The sequence below is a fragment of the Heptranchias perlo genome, chromosome 2, assembly GCF_035084215.1.
Source record: "Heptranchias perlo isolate sHepPer1 chromosome 2, sHepPer1.hap1, whole genome shotgun sequence".
NCBI classification, from domain to species: domain Eukaryota; kingdom Metazoa; phylum Chordata; class Chondrichthyes; order Hexanchiformes; family Hexanchidae; genus Heptranchias; species Heptranchias perlo.
Window position 1 is genome coordinate 66,104,670 of NC_090326.1, and position 12,295 is coordinate 66,116,964.

Sequence of the window (12,295 nt, forward strand, 5' to 3'; positions counted from 1 at the left end):
CCAAATCTTCTGTGGGACTTAGGGAAATTGGAGAGGGGCAAGGGTTAGAATGTAGTCTGGATGGTAAACACATGTCAGACCAATGTCAGCCAGGCCACAGCAGGTTTCCATGTTCGGGAGATGAGTCAGGGAGTGATTGAAGGAGTGAAGCAGGAATAGAAGACATGGGAAACTGGTCCACACACTTTGATGAGGAAATTGTCCATAAGCTCACCAAATATCAGCCTGCTCACCACTGTGTCTAAAATAATTTGGTACACAGCAAGTCCAGATTATGTTAAACAGGAGACCTATGTGCATATTTTTTGAGTATAAAATGTGGATACCCCTTTTGTTAGTGCCAGAGACTGAGTGCACCAGAATGACCATGGATTTTTGTGGTTAAGATTTCTAACATAATAAATACATTAAAAGTTATATATTTCACAATACCATGATGAAACTTAATTACATAATTGTCTTTTTCGGGAGTGCAGAAATAGGGTCAATAAAACAAGCCAGGGCCCAGATAATCCAGCATAACCCCCTCCTGAAGGGGTCACCCATGCGCCAAGATTCCCAGCCTCCACTGACTGGCAGTTGTACAAGATGTGCCCCGAATGGCATGAGTGCGTTTAGTTGATATTTAAATGAGGAACTTACTCTTAACTCTGCATACTCCGACGGGTTTAGCACCGGAGCTTCTTGGTCGAAAAATCCTGGCACTTTTGTTAGGATACTACTCCCATGGATTTTATGGACCTGATTTACAGAGGGTAAGGCAGTCTTGTAGTTATGCACAAACAATCCAATGGTTATGAGCTCAAATCCCGTCATGGCAAATTGCGAAATTGAATTCAATAAATCAGCTAACACCAGAAAAATGATCACGGATTGTTGTGTCTCATTAATGTTCATTAGGAAAGGGAGTCTGCCACCGCTACTCAGTCTGGCCTACATGTGACTCTTGTCCCACAAAATATGGTTAACTCTTAGGGAGTGAATTTCCTTGGGGCTTTTCCCACTCCGCCATTGTAACTTTGGCGGAGCTTCAGCGGAAACCGAGTTGGGGCATAAATGGAGTTTCAGCCGAACTTCCGCTAAAGCTACATCGGCCGAGTGGAAAAAGTCCTGAGGAAATTTCTGGTGTTAATGTCCCCATAAATGACCTAGCAAGCAACTTAGTTGCAAAATCTATTCACGATAGTATTAGTCGGAGTGAACACCACATTTTCCTTGTGCAGGCAAAATCTAGTCTTCTCAGTGAGGGCACTCTCCATTCTGTAGTGTGGCACTACCATTATATTAAGGGCAAATCAAGCAGCCTAACATTGGACATCCATGGGACACAGTGGACTATCAGTAGCAACCGAATTGTTGTATATCATCACAATCTGTAACCTCATGACCACACATCACTCATTCCTCCATCTCCACTATACCAGAAGATCAACCCTGGTTCAAAGGATAGTGTGAAAGGTCATTCCAGGAGCCACACCACACATACCTTCGAATGAGGCACCAACGTAGTGAAGCTACAACACAGGGCTTCCTGCAAAAAAAGCAGCAGGCTGTAGACAGAGCTAAGTGGTTGCATATCCAATGGATCAGAACAAAGCTCTGTAGCCTTAGTACATGCAGTCAGGAATTGTGATGGACAATCAAGCAACTAATGGAGGAGGAGATTGCATGAACACTCCTAGCCTTTAAAAAAAAATGCAGAACCCTTCTCCTGATGAAGGTTGCTTTCTTTGAGAAAAGTAATAAAATCATTAGTCCTGGCAAAGCTCTGAGACAACAGGCTTAAATGTCCATAAAGGTTCTGCAATCTCCTGCCGTAACTTCAGTGGGAGACCAGCGGGACACTCGGGGAAACGGCTGAAAAAAGACCGTTTACAGCTATTCACACTGTTTCCTTTGGGGGCTCCACCCATTGCCTGCTGGACTTACAGCAGGACTTTGACACAACCCCCATGGAATTTCAGGGCCTACTTCACTGATGAAGCATAATCAACAGAAGGCAGACCTCCTTGGACATGGTCAAGCATCTCTGTCAGGGTCTGTGCACCTGCTTCCTTGAGCAAGAGCGAGTCCATGCAGACAGACTCAGATGCTGGTGCCCCTGTCTTTGCATATTCTGGTGGAAAGCCTCCTTATCCTTCAGCTCCCTGAGGGCAAGAGGACTATCCGGAGGAATGGCCATCCTACAAGGTGCCGGGTACTTAAATTGAGATTGAAATTCTCTTCAATGGTAGGTGGAAAACAAAAATAAAACATAACAATGAAAAAAATATTAAGTGCAAGAAATCAAGTGCATCAAACTAAATGTAACAAATGCAACCCCAAAAAATCATTTCTGTTCCCTTGGCTCCACGCATGAGTGACTGGCGCATTCCATCAGAAATTTCCCCTACAGTTAGGATCAAACTGGATTCCAGAGATAAGCATCAACCCAAATATCATCTTTAGTTTGGCAAATAATCAAATGTGGCCCAATTTAGGCAAATTGATTGGATGTACTTTTCTGTCTTTTAAGAAAAAATGCTGGTACCCATGCATAGAAGGTATGGGCTAAAAAATGAAAGTCAGCATGGAATTGTTAAAGGAAAATCATGTTTGACTAACATGATTGAGTTCTTTGATGCAGTAACGGAGAGGTTGATGGAGGTAGTGTGGTTGATGTTGTGTATATGGATTTTCAAAAGGCATTTGATAAAGTACCACATAATAGACTTGTTAGCAAAAATAATAAAGGCCGCGGGATTAAAGGGATAGTGGCAGCATGGATACAAAAATTGGCTAAGGGACAGAAAGCAGATGATAGTGGTGAACGGTTGTTTTTCAGACTGGAGGGAAGTTTACAGTGGTGTTCCCCATGGGTCAGTATTAGGACCACTGCTCTTTTTGATATAAATTAATGACCTGGACTTGGGTATAGAGGGTATAATTTCAAAGTTTGCAAATGACACGAAACTCGGAAATGAAGTAACCAATGTGGAGGATAGTAACAGACTTCAGGAGGACATAGACAGACTGGTGAAATGGGCAGACACATGACAGATGAAATTTAATGCAGAGAAATATGAAGTGATACATTTTGGTAGGAAGAATGAGGAGAGGCAATATAAACTAAATGGTACAATTTTAAAGAGGGTGCAGGAACAGAGAGTCCTGGGGATGCACATGCACAAATCTTTGAAGGTGGCAGGACAGGTTGAGAAGGCTGTTAAAAAAGTATATGGAATTTATTAATAGACATGATGTGGAGATGCCAGTGATGGACTGGGGTTGACAAATGTGAACAATCTTACAACACCAGGTTATAGTCCAACGATTTTATTTGAAAATCAGAAGCTTTTGGAGGCTTCCTCCTTCGTCACCTGACGAAGGAGGAAGCCTCCGAAAGCTTGTGATTTTCAAATAAAATCGTTGGTCTATAACCCGGTGTTGTAAGATTGTTTACATTTATTAATAGAGGCATAGAGTACAAAATCAAGGAAGTTATGCTAAACCTCTATAAAATACTGGTTAGGCCTCAGCTGGAGTGGTGTGTTCCATTCTTGGCATCACACTTTAGGAAGGATGTCAAGGCCTTAGAGAGGGTGCAGAAGAGATTTACTAGCATAGTACCAGGGATGAGGGACTTCAGTTATGTGGAGAGACTGGAAAATTGTTCTCCTTGGAACAGAGAAGGTTAAGGGAGATTTGATAGAGGTGTTCAAAATCATGAAAGGTTTTGATAGAGTAAATAAGGAGAAACTGTTTCCAGTGGCAGAAGGATTGGTAACCAGAGGACACAGATTTAAGGTGATCGGCAAAAGAGCCAGAGGTGACATGAGGAAACATTTTTTATGCAGCGAGTTGTAATGATCTGGAATGCACTGATTAAAAGGGCGGTGGAAGCAGATTCAATAATAACTTTCAAAAGGGAATTAGATAAATACTTGAAGAGAAAAAAATCACAGGGCTATGGGGGAAGAGCAGGGGAATGGGACTAATTGGATAGTTCTTTCAAAGAACTGGCACAGGCACGATGAGCTAAATGGCCTCCTCCTGTGTTGTACCTACTATGATAGTATGATAAGGTAAAAAGTCACTTTCTGAAAGCTGACGATAATAGCCTCTATCTTGTTACTGCCCCTCTGAGCAGACTTGCAGTAATGTCATCTATCCTGCTATTGTCCCTCTGTGCAGGTTTGTAGTAATGTTACTTATCCTGCTGCTGTCTCTCTTTGTAAGTTTGTATTTTAATGTTACCGATCCTGTTACTGTTCCTCTGTGTAAGCTTGTATTTTAATGTTACTGAGACTGTTACTGCACCTCTGTGCAGGCTACAAGTTTCTTCATCATCATAGTGATTATCATGTGAATGCTGCTCTTTCTGAGACTGGAGCCATGGTGACAATGGGAAGTTTTGTTTTCTTATTCATTTTTCTCCCAAATTTTTACCTAGATCTGATTTCTGTTGATATTAATGGAGCACATTTCTAATCATATTTTAAATTTAAAGTCAACTTTTTTTTACCCATGTGTAGGTCTATAATTTATAATCTATAATCTATTTAATTCTAGATAGTCAAGTGGGATGGGGTAATGCTACCTTGTGGTTGTAAATAGCTGCACTCTACTTGTCAGTGAACTTAGGTCTGCTATAATTTCTCTTCAATATAGTTTGTCAGTTTTTTCCCTTGTCATATTTCCTAGCTGGTACAAACAAGACAATGCAGAAACATCAGACATCTTAATGTACTATTGCTTAAACATAAAGGTTCCATTTGATGTTTTGTGTATTTCTTATATTCAAATTTAAGTGGAGCCTTTAAGTGGTTATAATGATCTTTGATCTGAAGAATAATCATGATCATGTGACAGCACTGTAGTATAAGTATGTTTCCTCATACTGCAGTTTATAATATCTTTCCCAGATAAGCCTGCAGTAATTGCATCACAAAACTTTAACCCTCTTGGGTGAATGCCATCATACATCAAAGACATACATCAGATTAACAGTTGGCATCCGCACTGACAGCATCTGCCCAATTTTTAAAACAATGACCTAAAATAGAAAAAAAAAACTGTCTAGATTTGAAATAGCATGTATCTTAAAGAATAACAGATACCTCAGAGGCTATAGATGACAATCACAAACAATTTGAACTTCACTCTTGTGATTTCTAACATCATCTGTACATTTCAATTAGATTGCTGGCTGGTACTCACACTCAGGTATCCATTATTATATCTGCCTCCCCTACAGAGCATTATTTGAAATATTGCTTAACAGGACTATGAGCTCTGCATAACCAGACCTTATTATTACTAACTCACAGGGACTGGAAAGTTGGTTTTCTTTTCAGGGATTCATCTAATCCAGCATTGAAGTCCTCTCCTGATTATATCTGTGCTTCCTCATAAGAGCAAGGATGAAGTTTATTATAACAAAAGATTTGCTGCAGCAGCATGAGCTATACAGAGGTTTGACTGCGTTTATATTCTTGTGTATGCCTACATGAGTACACTGATATTCGGACTGTTCCTCTTAGTCACAGCAGTCTTATCATAGTTAAGTTGTTCTGAGTTTAGACTGAAGGACAGTAAACCATGGCACCGAATGAATTATTGAATGAAAACCAGTGGGTGACATCATCTGAATTTTATTCACATAGAGGAATGGTTTACTGCAGAATAAAATACGCCCATGTGACTGAGTTTGTGCAATCTATTTGAAATGATCAATAATAGTTTTGCCTAAATACTTAGTCTATTAAGGCACATCAATCAATAGCCAGCTTCTTGATGGATATATACTCCTTAGAGTCTGCAGTTGTAAATCCATTTCTCTATCACATGTGCCGCACTCAGCAAAGATGTCGTGATATTTCTTCATTTTGGTAGACAAGCAGAACTGTAAGATATAAGCATCTCTGAATTAAATTAATCTGCTATCTTACTTAGCATTCCGATTTAAAGTAGAGGACAGATTCTTTTGAATATTAAGCCTTTAATTAGTCTGGGAATAGGCTGCCAGAGATAAGTGTAAAGTTGGAGAGGCAGACGTTTACATTAATCTAAACGGCAGAAGCATTTCTACACTGTTATAAGAAAAAGAATAAAATTACATTTTAATTTATTCCTGGTAAAGAACTAAAATTAAGAGCTGCTGTATGGTTCTGTATCTCTGCTACAATACCGTGATGAATGACCATTATGTAAACACAGCTTTTAAAATTATTACCCTGCACATTACAAAGTATGTGCACCTTAAGTCACATGTTACTTCACTTACCAGTGACAAATGAATGCGTGCATCATTAAATGTGAATCCAACATACCTTAGACATTTTTATGCTGATGATATTCATGTTCTAGTGTCTTCCTTACCCAAGAATCTGTGCAGATAACCTCCCATTCCCACTTGGCCTATCAAGGAGCATTCCAGCTAATGTGAGAACCTTCCGAAAAGGAAGGAATTGAGAGAAATTCTGAGAGTACATCAAGCAGTCGTAGAGCAGCCCTAGTAAAAATGATGGAGCAAATCACCTAACTATTCTTTAAGTAAGAGAATGGAACAGATCTGGGACTGTGCACGACACAGATGTGCCTGTGCTAGCAACAGGGAGAGCCAACCGCCAAATTTTCCAAGGCTAGCCTGCCCTTCGCATTTGATAAACTCTTTGGACATAAAAAATGGGTGCAATGGGTGTAACCAGCAGTGCAATTGGGTGGGGGAGGAGTGTGTTGTCCAGGGATGCAGAAACTACTGAGTTTATTCCAAACTGCTGACACACAGGCAAAAGCAACTTTTGAACTGAAGTAACCTGAGATTCCCAGCTGCTGACACACAGGCAAAAGCAACTTTTGAACTGAAGTAACCTGAGTTCAGTCGCTGGCCTGAGCTGGCTGGAACCGGTTTGAATTAGCTAAGTTTTGTGAAAGACAAAGGAGATGTGATAAGACACAAGTCCTTATTTAGAAAAGGAGTAATGAGGTAATGCTACCTAAGTCCTTGGGACAGAGCCAATGAGGAGAAGACACAGACTAGGCAAACAAGCCTAAACCAACAGGAGAGAGAGACAGCACAGCTTGAAGAGATAAGATTCGGAATAAGAATGAAGAATCTGGGGCGTGGAACCAGAGCGAAGACTCCAGAGACCAACCATCGCGGAAGTGGAAGAACCTACGTCAGGGACGTAGAGATGTCAAAAGAGAGAGAGAACGGAACGCCTGGCCAGCGTCAGCTCTCCTTTTCGGGTATTATCCTTTATATTCTATGACCACTCAGGGAGTGTCCGAGAAACCTAGTGCGTTTAGATCCTAGTTTGGGTATAAAACTGTATAACCTGGTGCAAACTGCATGTCTATATCTAACCAGACGTAGAAGCTATATGTATATGATCTAACGACGTGAATAAAGCGAATTGAGAGATAAGAGAGAATTGACTCTTCTTCTCTTTGTACTAAGCCAATAACCGTAACCGGTGACCTCCGGTCAACAAGTGGGAAATCGAGCAAGGCAGCAGCTCTTAGAGGGCACTGCTTGCTGCTAGGAGGGAGTGCTTTTTTGTTTGGTTGAAAACTACAATGTAACTAAGGAAAAATGAGAGGAACACGCAGTTCTATTTTCTGATCGTGCCTTGGAGGTCCTGCTATAAGAGGTACAGCAAAGGAGGGTGTCCCTCTTTGGATCTGTGATGGTGTTTGTGCCAAGTGAAGTGCGTGACCACCCTCCTTTGAAAGCCAGTGACCATGCTGCCTAGATCTAGAGAGCAAGGTTGGTAGGACTTGCTTGCAAATGAGGAAGAAGTTTTCTGGTATAAGGAGTGCCAATGTGAGTGTACCCAGTTTTGCTCACATTACTATTATTATTATCATCATTATTGTTATTGGGACCTAACGTGTACATTCCCACATTACAACAGTGAGTACACTTCAAAAGTACTTCATTGGCTGTAAAGCACTTTGGCATAGCCTGAGGTCGTGAAAGGCAAGTTGTTCTTTTTCTTTTATGTATAGTACAAACCAAAATGGTGAGGTGTGGCACCACCAGGGAAGCATAAAGCAATATAATCTTTAAGTTTTATACACACCCCTTAATTGTGGAAAAGCTGTGGGGCAAAGTTTTGTGGGATGCACAAGTAACTTTCACTGTTACACATATGTGTTAAAGGTGTAGTGAGAACCAGCACTGCCATCAGAATCGGCGTGCATGATACATTGGAATGTACTCACACAAGAAGAGATGTTGACTGGTCACCTCTGTGCTAATATTTAACATCTTGATGTCTTGTGTGTGCTTCCAGGAGAAGCCTGCTCACAGCCAATGTGAATGCAAGGATACTGCTGTACTGCTGGGGGACCTGCTAATATGTAGGAGCTGTCTGGGATTTAAGGAAATGGCTCTTGGCATTTTTGGCATGGAATTTGTGGAAGTAGATGGGGATGGATAGTTTGGAGGTTGGCCTAATGGGCATCCTCATTTCATTAGTCTCATTGTTACTCTTACTCATTCTCTTACTTAGTAACATAGAGACATACTTTGTATAACAGTATCATGGCACACTAAATAGTTGCATCTTACTCTGTTACAAGGCATATATTTCTCTTCTCTTCCAACAGGTTCTTCCCAAAATGAGGCGGAATCAGCTGGTGGGAGCCTGGGCCTGAGCACTTCACAGCGCGGTGCATCACACACTTCACTTGGCACAAACACCATCACAGATCTAAGCGCCCAGGGCATTTACATAACAAGTTTGAGGAAGGCATACTGGATGTAGCTGAGATGAACAAGTTAGTAGGCGCAAAAGGCAGGCAAGGCAGGTCTTGGTCTGGGGCTTTCCTCTTCTGTATGGGCCAGGGATTAATATCCTACTGAGCTTGTCTTCAGAAGGGAGTTGATTGAGGGCCAAAAGGCCTTCATGACATCTTTTGAGACTGATGAAGACCTTGAAAAGTTGGTCCGGAGACTGAGGCTGGACATCTCCAACCTCTCAGAAGTAATTCATCATGGATTTTCAGAACTGACTTGCACCCATAAGTATATAATAACTTCACAGCCATCAGCAGAGGAGCCCCCAGGAGAAAGGAGCCAACCCCGGGAACAGTTTGTTTCATTAACACTATTAGTTCAACTATTGAGACCTTCAGGCCCCAACTTACAGGAGTCTGTTGGTATCAGATTAAACAGGCTGGGACATTAGCTTGAGAGATCCATGTTAGCAGGCCTTACACGCCACAGGGGCACCCTCTGATATGCTTTCAAGGGCATGATTTTAAATGGGAAAAATTGGGGACGGGGGGCGGGGGGGGGGGTTCAATAAAAAAAAAATGTTCAATCTAAAGCCCGCCCCCAACCCGCCTCCATCCCGCCCATTTCCAGTTTTCATGATGGCGGGATGAGGGGCGGGCGACCAAACTAATCTTAGGAAGTGGGTCGGTCACTAAAAGCTTTCACGGAGGTTACGGGCCTCCATTTTGACATATTTTGTATTTAACCCCTGGGGGCCACGATTCCCGGGCCTTCTCCTTCACGCCATGTGAGAGGAGGCGAGAAGGCCTGAAACTGCAGGTAAGTGCCTCAATAGCACTCCTTGTGGGCTCGGAGGAGCAGGAGTGCTTCCCCCAGGCCCAAACAAGCCTACTTGCAGTGAACCACCCCACGATCTCCGATTTCCCCCCCCCCCCCCGCCCCGCCACGATCTCAGGCCCCCCCCACAATCTCCGCCACCCTCGCCACGATCACAGGCCCCCCCCCACCACAATCTCCGCCACCCTCACCATGATCACAGGCCCCCCACCACGATCTCCGATTACCCCCCCCCCATGATCTCCAACCACAGCGATGACCCCCGACCCCCCCCCCCCATGACTGAATCTCAGACCTCCCCCGAGGAGCCCTGATGGCTGACCCACCGATGACTGAGCCCTCCCAACCCCCCCGATGACACTCAATAACCGACCCCCCGATGGCTGAGCCCCCTCCCGTCCCCTCCAATGACCTCTGATGACTGAACCCCCCCCCCTCCGATGACCAAACCCCCCCCGATGACCGACCCCCCCCCCAATGACTGAGCCCCCGACTCCCCCGATGACCTCTGATGACTGATCCCCCCCAATGACCAACCCCCCCAATGACTGAGCCCCCGACTCCCCCGATGACCTCTGATGACTGATCCCCCCCAAATGACCAACCCCCCCAATGACTGTACCCCGCTGATCCCCCTGATGACCGAGCCCCCCCTCCAATGACTGAGCCCCCAACTCCCCCGATAACTTCTGATGACTGAACCCCCCCAATGACTGAACCCCGCTGATCCCCCTGATGACCGACCTCCCGACGACGACCCCACACCCCGATGGCACCCTCCCTTGACACCCTATGACTGAGCCCCTCCACCCCCCCCCCCCCCGGATGAGCCTCCCCCCATCCAGCACTTATGACTCATGTCCTCTTCCTTCCTCTTCTCCCGTCTGACTGAGGCCAGTCTGTTATTCAGGTCGGCCTGTCGGGCGGGAAACCGTCAAAATCGTAAGGACGTCTGAGATTACTTCCAGATTTCCCGTCTGGAATTCCACCATTCCCCCCGATAAATCATGCCCCATGTATTTGAGAGAATCACCCAGCTTGAGTGATCCAGACAGTGGAATCCAAATGGTGTGTTCTACAGTAATTCTGGCCTGTGATTCATTGTATCTTCGCTCTGCTGCTGTCCTGTGGTTTCTCAGTGAGATCAGCAGCCATGGTTTTAGAGGATAATACCCGTCTCCCAGCAGGTATCATGTAATCGGTGTGAGCCTTCAAGTAATGAAGCACTGTGGGCTGCTATATAATGGAGATATAACTTGTGCTTCCTCAATAATGGGCAGTCACATGCGTTATGATATTTTTGTGGCTAGACACCACCTGAAAATTAATTGAATGATAGTCTTTCCTGTTTCTGTAGGCCATAGGGTTGGTGTGAAGAGCCCCAATGCCCACAGTGTGCCACCTATGATGCCCTGAACTCTTGGGAACATTGCCACCCAGCGAAGGTTCTGTGTCATATCCAGTTGATGCCTTCTTTCCACTGGGAAACTATTGAAAATGTTGTCCCTTGCAAACATTGTGTCTGTCACTTACTTGACTGGCTGACCTGGCAGATGTCCACTGTGGTGGCTTGGAAGGATCCAATAGCCTAAGGGTTTAATGCTGTGGTTATCTTCATGGCTACAAGAATAGCTGTCCTTGTTTTAGAAGTTGTCTGCAGGTCAGCCTGGAGCAAATGACATAGCTCTGTCACAACCACTCTAATGAAGTGTAAGCAATGACAACAGGTCTTCCCTAAGGTGCCCAGGTATGGATGGTGGGTTTTGTAAAGGCGCATCCTGGAGTACTGATGGGTACAGATATAACACCTCAGGTATTGTTGCACCTGTATTTTATGCCCCCTCATGAACTCATCCTTCTTATCTGGATAATGCAGCACTATTAGAACTCACACAGAAATTCCCATCCTTAGCACTTTGCTGCAAGTTCAATTGGAACAGCAACTAACAGAATTGTGGGAAACATTGTTAAAAAATCAAAATTTGCAACAATGCCGCTCCGCAGCAACAAAAACGAATGAAAAGGGGAAAATATAACCGAATATCAACGGGGAGAAAAACATAAATCTACAATCAACTTTTGCAACAGTAATCTAACTTTAAGAATCAATTTCTGCAAAGTCATATCAGTTGATTAGTGATGCAGCCATTTTATTTTGGTGAGGTGGAAGCTGGGACCAGTGGAACGTGAAATTTGGTACAGGACCTTATTTGCATTAGAATAAGGCGTACAGTGGTCAGTTTCTTTGCTGCAAACTGTGGCACACAGTTCATCTGGCAAGGAGGCCTGTGATAAAGAGAGAAAGTGTTGGAAACACTCAGCATCTGTGGCAAGAGGAAGGTTGGATTAATGTTTCAGGTCGATGACCTTCCATCAGAACCCGCCAGCACAGCCTTGAAAAATTAGACTTCAGTGATAGTGGGCTATTTAATCATCAGGGACCTGGTGATCTTGCCTTTTCCCAACATTTTCATGCGTGCACGTGCCGTGCACACGCACGCACGCACGCACACACACGTATATTCCAGCAAGGGTCAATGGTTAGCAATTAGAAGTGAGAACCTTGGATAATTCCCCTCCTCCCCCTAACCTGAGCACTGAGGCTATACTGTAGCACCCATATTGCTGTTCATGCTGAGATCTGCTAACTTAGTACAGACCAGGGTCAGAACAATGGAATCTTCCTGGCTGAGTAATAGGCTGGGGGATGCATTTGCCTACTAAGCTTAGGGA